The following is a 7,955-nucleotide window of genomic DNA, read 5'->3' as shown; positions in this document are numbered from 1 at the left end:
CTTGATCCCTGTATCATAGAGCCCTGTTGTTCCAAGGTTGAGCATGCATCATTATTTACCTCTATTCTATTTAGCCCATGCAAGCAAGTCTCAGTGTTCCCGTCTACCTTGTTCTTTCAACCCTCTCCCTTCTTGTGTAATGCCCTCCCCAACACCTGAACTATGATGTGTCTGCCTCTACTCTGTGCTCTACCTGCATATCCCTCCACCTCCCCCCAAACCTTTCCATGCCAACCCCTTGGGTAACCAACAAAGTTTTTTTTTTTTTTTTTTCTTTTCATCTTAGTATGGGTATCTTTTCTTAAGCTTTTACAATAATGGTTTTATGCAATTTTTGTCCTCTTGTGACTGACTAATTTCACTCAGCATAATGTCCTCAAGGTTTATCCATGTTATGCCTTCGCTTGCAGCTTCCTTGTTATTCTTCAAGGTAGCATAATATTCCATTGTGTGTATGTACCAAAGTTTGTTTATCCATTCTTTCATTGATGGGCACTTAGGCTGCTTCCATCTTTTTGCTACTATGAACATTGGTGTACATATATCTACTTGTGTTATGGCTCATATTTCTTGTGGATCTATACCAAGTAGAGGAATTGCTGGATCATATGGTATTTCTATTTCCAAGTTTTTGAGGAAGTGCCATACTGTTTTCCAGAGTTGTTGGACCATTTTACATTTCCACCAGCAACTAGGAGGGTCCCAGTCTCTACGCATCCTCTCCAGCATTTATGATCCTCTGTATTTTTGAACTTTGCTGTTATTGTTGGCGTGAGATGAAATCTCATTGTTGTTTTGATTTGCATTTCTCTAATGACTAGTAATCATGAACATTTCTTCATGTTTGTTGGCTGCCCAATGGTCTTCTTTGGTGAAGTGTCTGTTCATGTCCTGCGCCCATTTTTTAATTGGATTACTTGTCTTTTTCTTGTAGAGGGGTTGTAGTTTCCTATAGATTTTAGTCCCTTGTCTGATATATCATTTTGTTTTGTTAATTTTTATTAAAAATTTTAATGTTCTTCTTTTTATTTTGATGTGCAGGTGTATTCTTTTTATTTGACATTAATTTTTAATTTATTAATATGTCATTTTTTTCTACTTAAAACAGGAAACTTTCCTGTTTTATCTTGAAATCTACTTGACTTATTGCCATTTAGAAGTTCTGTATCTACACTATTCCCTCATTTTGCTTTGTAGTTAACGTCATTATGCATTGATATCTCTGGTTCCCTATTTTAAATCTTGTAGGTTTGTTTCACTTTAAATATTTCTATATCTGGATTGGTGTTGATGTCATGTATGATAATCTCAGATTGTTGTCTGCTGTTGTTGGTTCTCAGTCTAAAGAGCAGCCTTCAGCATTTTTTTATAAAGTTAGTCTGGTCATTACAAACCCCTTTAATATATGCTTATAAGGAGCTATCCTAAATTTTCTGTCTTATTAGAGGGACAGATTTGCTGTGTATATGACTCTATGTTGGCAATCTTTTTCTTTCAGAGTTTTGTATCTGCCATTCCACTGCCTTCTTGTCTACATGGTTTCTGCTGAGAAATCAGAGCTTAGTCTTATTGCTTCTTTTTTGTAGGTAATTTTTTATTTTTCCTTAGCCATTCACAGGGTTCTTTCCTTGTGTTTGTTTTTGGAAAGTTTGATTATTATATGTCTTGGTTATTTTCCTTTGGTATCTATCCTATTTAGAGTTTGTTCAGCTTCTTTACTATTTATCTTCTCATCTTTCTTGATGTTAGGGAAGTTTTCTTCCCACAATTCTTCAATAGTATTCTCTGTGCTTTTCTCTTTCCATCCTAGAAAGAATTCGGATTACCCATAAATTTTCCTCTTCATGGTGTCTGACATAACTGTTACCTTTTTTGAGATTTTAAAAATTCTTTCTTTGATTGTTCTTCTAGTATATTAGTATTGAGAGATATTTCAAGCTGTCTAATTCTGACTTCTATTGCTTTGCACCTTCTCCTTTGCCCTTTCAATGTATTTTCCATTTCTGAGATCTTAGTATTAAGCTTCTGGATTTCTCATAGCAAGTTTTATATTGTTTCAAATTTTGCATTTATTTTATTTTTGTTGTTGTTTTATAATTTGCATTTATTTTGTCTGTTTGTTCTTCTATACTTTTTCTGAATTCTAAAGCTTTTATTGTGGTGCTGTGGGTTAATGTGCTGGACTATAAAGTTGGTTTGAATCATAGGGTCAGTGGTTCAAGCTCAACAGGTGCTCCTTGGAAACCCTATACAGGGTTGGTATGGGTCAGAACCGACTGTACAGCACTTAGCAATAACAACAACGACAACTTTCTTTCCTCCATCTTTCTAATGATCCTTTGAAGGTACTTAATTTTCATGTTTTTGAATTCTTTTTCAGTTAGTTCCATTATGTTTTCTTCCTCAGAAACTTTCTGAGTCTGCACCTTGTTTGTTTGTTTGATCCATTCTGTCTTGTTTCTTTGTATGAGCTAAAATTTTCTGTTGTCTCTTGGGCATTGTGGGTTTGTCATATTTGTAAAAAGAAACAGAGCTATTGTTTTATCCGGAGGGGAGAAATCTCTTGGTGGGCTCCTGAAGTTCAAATAGCTCAGAAGGTAACTGTGGAAGGCCCTTGATGGAGTTCCTATTAGCCTCTGTGTTATCTATGTTCAGGACACTGAATCTGGAAGTAGTTCATGGGGGCCATTGATGGACCTAATTTTGATGTTTATCAGGACTACAGGGAAGCTGAGGGCAGGGAGACTAGTTAAATGTTGGACTGGTGGCTCTGTGTGCTTTATAGATCTAGAGTCAAGTCCACCTAAATCCAAACACCAAAATGGCACTTCAAATTGGTCAAGTTGGTCCCTATCTCACACTGTTGTGGCTCACAACCACATGGCTTTGAACTTCCAGAAAGCAGGGCCTACACCAGGGAATGTGGGGAAAAGGAAGAAATCACATCTTTCTGTCACTTGTGTGAATTTGCTCTGCCAGGCCTCCCTTCACTGCCAAAGCTGTTCACTAGACATGTCTGATGAGCCATCAGTCTCCCACTCTTGCCAGGCCCACTAGAACTCTCCTCCCAGGAAGCACTCCATCCACCTCTCTAGCCTTTCTTCTGAAGTTCAGGGTGCCAGAATTTTCATCTGTGTCTGTTTTATTATGTCTCTCATATCTTTGTTGTAGATGGTCTGTGTAGTGCATCTGCGTACTCTGCCGTCTTGCCAGAAGTCTTAAGAACATTTAATTGTACTCATCCTGAACCTGTATATAGATCGTTCATACTGAGTTGATATGAATTGGAACCGACTCAACGGCACTTAACAATGATGACAATCCTCAATCTACAGAAAACAAGATATTAGGAAACCATTTACTAGTTGTTGTTGTTTAGTGCTATTGAGTTGATTTCGACCTGTAGCAACCCTGCATAGGGTTTCTGAGGAGCAGCTGGTGAGCATGAGCTACCAACTTTGCAGTTCAAATGGCTGTGCAATCTGGCGTGTTAACCCACAGCACCACATCAGGATTCCATCTATTGGTAGTCAAGTATAATTTATCCTTGATGAGAAATTATTTTCCTTCCATCCCTCTATAGATTCTCACTAAATGGTATTACTGCTCATTGTGAATTCTTTTTATAGGCAATGAAGGCATCTGATATTTTTCCAAATGGCTTTGTTGAATGAAGTAGGCATGGGGGAAGAGTCAGAAGAATTGAATTCTAAGGAAAAAGTTGAAAGTCTATACTCAACGGAATTGTTTTCCTTAAGTGTTCCCTCTAAGCCTATATACTTGGCTGTAGTTGAACTATTTTATGTTGTGTGCAAATATGTTTTTAGAATCTTATACTCTGTTTATAACTATGTTGTGTTTTCAAAAGTTGGTTCTCTTCACAATACAGCTTCCAGGGTGTGTGTGTTTCTTGCTAATAAACTCACACCCAAGGCGTGTATGTATTGGCAGGCAAGCCCATACCCTGGGGTGTGCTATTGCTTACATAATTAGCCATCAATTATCACCAGTTACATTTGCACCTGTTCCATTTGCAGATCTTTGGAATGTCAAGCTTGCCCAATTAGCATGTTCTGAACTTTCTCCCACTTGTGAGAAAGTGGGAAAATTGTCCCTTCTTGAAGAAACTTCTGGGTCTTAAGCTAGGTCTTCACAGTAATCATCTGAAAAGGGAATATTTTTGTCCAAAGAATATTTTAGAGCGATCCTGAAAGTAATTGTCTGTCAGAAAACACCAAAGTTATTTAGTTGGCAGTTATAGTTTGTTTCGAGTTGGGAAGGTGTCTTGCAATCATTTCATTTTACTGATGAAGTAAATCGTTCCTGGAAAGTGGAAGTGAAATTGCGACTGTCACAATTGTAAAGGTACAAGTTTTGTAACAAAAACAGGGGCGTGGTTAATCTTAGAGTCCAGAAACAAACGGCCCCAGGATCATAAAGGGAGAAGAGCATAAGCGGAATGAAATACCTTATCCAGAGAAGCAGCGACACCAGAGATGGAGGCAGAGATGGGGACATGGAGAGATGGAGCAGCTGAGGACTCTACATTCATGGAAAGTGAGGAACTAAGAGATGGTGACCAGGAGGCAGACTTGCAGAATGTGACCTTTGGTGGTGCAAAGTATTTTGTGTGCCTGAGTGTTTAAAAAAACAAAAGAAAAAAGCTTAAGTGAGTAGAGAAAAACACTGGTAACTGATGGTACATGGAGGGGATCATAACCATTGTAATGAAACAAGGTGCATGATTTGTGGAATATAAAACTAATGATCTGCCATGTAAATTTCTACTCAATCCACAATAAAAAAAACTTAAAAAAGAAAAAAAAAGGAAAGTGAAAGTGACTTTCCCAAAGTCACACATCTATTCTGAACCTGAGGGCTGCTCAGAACCCATATTCCTAGGTTCCTGGGTCTGCTCCTGCTCTGGCATATGGTCAAAGTTCACCTTTGCCCCAGATACACAAACCAAGGTCTGGGTTTTGTTGGTTATGCAGAACTTGGGGATTAAATGACACATTTCAAACCATATCCCCATATCAGTTACATCAATTGCTGAAGATACTATGCATAGAATAAATGTTCTCTCACATGAATGCTTTCTGATTCTCTTAGTTATTCTGAAAGCCTTGGGAGGCATATCTCTATGGCAATATTGTAATTGGTCAAACAGGTCCTCTCTTATTCAAGGTGGCCTTCTATGTCTTTCCCTTTTGTCTATGATTGGTATGATTTATAAAAGCTGGTTGTTAAGCAGGCTTCTAACTCTAGTTTGCCCACCTAACTGCTCAATTTTTCAAGTCACAAATTTATTCCAAAGCCAGACATGTTAGCATAATTTTAGTGTAAATTCTTCTGGAAGGGAAAGGTAAGGATAAATTATGCTTCTGACCTTTGTATTTTACTGCTTTTAAAAAGACTTCTGGTTCTTAAAATTTATAGATTTTAGTGACCTATTTTGTCTTTTTCATAGACATAGTTTGAAACAGTTTTAAAGACTCTATCCTCCAAAGGGTAAATCCTTATTCGATAAGCTTGAGGAAAGGCTATGAATGGAGTACAGTGATTGGTCCAATTTAGGTCATATTTGAGGCATGGGTTTGACTCTGGGAAATATGTGTGGAACAACATGATTGACAGATAGATCAACCAAGTCCTCAAGTAGTAAATGAGAAGTGCCTCAAAATAAATAATTACCTCTTATCTAAATAGAGGATGTTATTGTTGTTGTTAAGTGCCGTCGAGTTGGTTCCGACCCATAGTGACCCTGTACAGGGTTTCCGAGGGTGTAAATCTTTATGGGAGTAGAAAGCCTCATCTTTCTCCCGCGGAGCAGCTGGTAGTTTCGAACAATTTAACAGACATTCTTCCACCTATCTTACCTTGTATAAATTTCAAGTACAGTTATTTCATTCAGTTCCAGTGATTACATTCTTTAGGAATGTTTTTCCATAAAACTCTTATCTCATAGAAAAGTATGCAAAAAGAGCCTTTCAATGAAGCTTCTATTTTTAGTTCAAGTCTTAGTAATTGGATGGTTAAAATAATATATAATGACTGGAGCATTATACTACAACTTGGGAAACCATCCTTCTGTTGGAATATATGAATTTACAAGCCTGGGTTACTGGAAGCAGTGTGGAGTACAGTTGAAATCATAGCTTTTGGAAGGACAATAACCTGACATATACCATGAATGTGACCTTGTACCAGATGTTTAATTCATTGAAGCCTCAGTTGCTTTATCTGTAAAATGGTGAAGCATTTCTGCTTTGTAAATTCTCTGGTGCAGAGTAAATAGTTTATATAACTTGGTCAGTACTTAAGGATCTATTATTATTACAGTCACAAGCCGGCTTTCTCTGTTCCACTGGACTACGTATTGCAAGTTCTAGACCCGAGCAGCAGAACTTGAAGTTGTATAACGGAGACTTTGTCTATCCCTCCCATGTTACAGGATTTAACCTCCCATGCTAGGATCCTAAGGAAAGTGGGAAAATGCTGCCGGGATGGTTCCTAGAAAATGGAACAAAAGAAACATCGTCAGCCCAAAAAGCTGTCATGCCAGAAGTTCAGTCAAAATTCCAAGATTGCCATGGCAGACAGGGAAAAGGAGGAATTCAGAAGCTCAAAGAAGTAGGCATTCTAGAATGGATATACTGTGCAAGGCAGGAAAAATAGAGCAGACAGTTTTGTTCAGCTGAAGTCCCAGGAAATATGTCATTTACCAAAACTGTGCAAAACGCAGTGGTAAAGAGACACCAGTATCATCACTATAAAGTTCTGATGATAGGCGTTACTGTTAAAAAGGGATTTGTCCTGTTTAGCGATGGGATGATCAAACCCAAACCAAACCCGTGGCTGTCAAGTCGATTTTAGCTCACAGGAACCCCATAGAGTTTTCAAGGCTGTAAATCTTTAGAGTAGCAAATGGCCACATATTTCTCCTGTATGACAGCTGGTGGTTTTGAACTGCCTACCTTTTGTTAACAACCCAACACTTAACCCACTGTGCCACCAGAGTTCCTAATGGTATTATACTATTGCTGCTGCATGCTGTGGAGTCAGTTCTGACTCCGAGCACCCCTGGATAGGTTTTCTGAAGCTGTACATCTTTACAGGAGCAGAGAGTGTCAGCTTTGTTCTGTGGAACAGCTGGTAGATTCGAACTTCTGACCTTTGGTTACCAGGGCTTCTTAATGGTGTTATGATGTGATGCTTTTGTTAAGTGCCTTCTGATAGAAACCTTAAAACAACAACAACAACAACACATGGTGATGCTTAACATCAGAAGCCAGATGGATGCAACTCTCATGTTGTTGTTGTTGTCAGATGCCATAGAGTCGGAACCGACTCATAGCGACCCCATGCATAGCAGAACGAAACAATGTCTGATCCTGGGCCAACCTCTTGACTGACGCGACATCCGAGGACGGAAATCTCACCTTTGAGCTGGATTTAAGGGCCGTAGCGCAAGGAGATTCATGTTTAACAGCGACCACACAACCGCCACTCGTCTGTCTGGCATGCTGTGGTGGTGTGAATTGCTATGATTCTGAGGGCTATGCCACCGATATTTTAAATAACCAGCAGGGTCACCCATGGTGCACAGGTTTCAGATCAGCTTCCAAACAAAGACAGACTAGGAAGAAAGAGTGACAAACTACTTCCGAATCGCTAGTCACTGAAAACTCTATGAATAGCAGAGAAACACTGTTAGATACAGGACCTGAAGGTGGGAAGGCAGCTCTCATAATGAGTGGCAAAGTCACAGTGACAACCAGGGGATCCTGGTCTGTAATCAATTATGGAGCTGTTTCATAGAACTCAGCATCCTTAGAGGCAAAATTGGTGGGTGGCCAAGGAGTACACCAGTGCTTAATCTATACAATAGAATAAAAATAAATCAAGGATGATTATGAAGTACCCGGTTTCCTGAGTGAGCCTATTTTCAGGCT

Source organism: Chrysochloris asiatica, unplaced genomic scaffold (assembly GCF_000296735.1).
Source record: "Chrysochloris asiatica unplaced genomic scaffold, ChrAsi1.0 scaffold00134, whole genome shotgun sequence".
In the NCBI taxonomy this organism is placed as follows: Eukaryota; Metazoa; Chordata; class Mammalia; order Afrosoricida; family Chrysochloridae; genus Chrysochloris; species Chrysochloris asiatica.
The sequence above is the reverse complement of the archived record's forward strand: the minus strand, read 5'-3'. Positions refer to the sequence as shown.